Source organism: Chanos chanos, chromosome 3 (genome assembly GCF_902362185.1).
Source record: "Chanos chanos chromosome 3, fChaCha1.1, whole genome shotgun sequence".
NCBI classification, from domain to species: Eukaryota; Metazoa; Chordata; class Actinopteri; order Gonorynchiformes; family Chanidae; genus Chanos; species Chanos chanos.
Genome location: NC_044497.1, coordinates 29,364,177 through 29,364,552, shown reverse-complemented (window position 1 = coordinate 29,364,552; position 376 = coordinate 29,364,177).

Below are 376 nucleotides of genomic sequence, written 5' to 3'. Positions count from 1 at the left end.
AGACCCTTCTTTGGCTAAGTATAGTCCTGTTAAATTACACATGTAAACTGGTATATAGTATTCTTGACATGAATTGCCAGAAAGAATCGCATATTTGGTCTTATTATTGAGAGACACCCAACCCTCCATTTCAAGTGGGCCGGGCAACGTGAATATCACCCACACGCGTCTTAATAGTCTTGCATAAAAGAAGTACTATCTTCCCGGTTGCAGTAATAAAATAATACAAAGCTGGTAACGGTTGGAAAGTCAGAGCTGTGGCTTTAAGAGGCCGCTCTCGTCTATGCTTTGTTGTACAGAAGGGGTCGGATGGGGGAAGGGCCGCGGCTGCCGTCTGAGAGGTACTAACTTGCATATGGCTAACTCGATGGAGGAT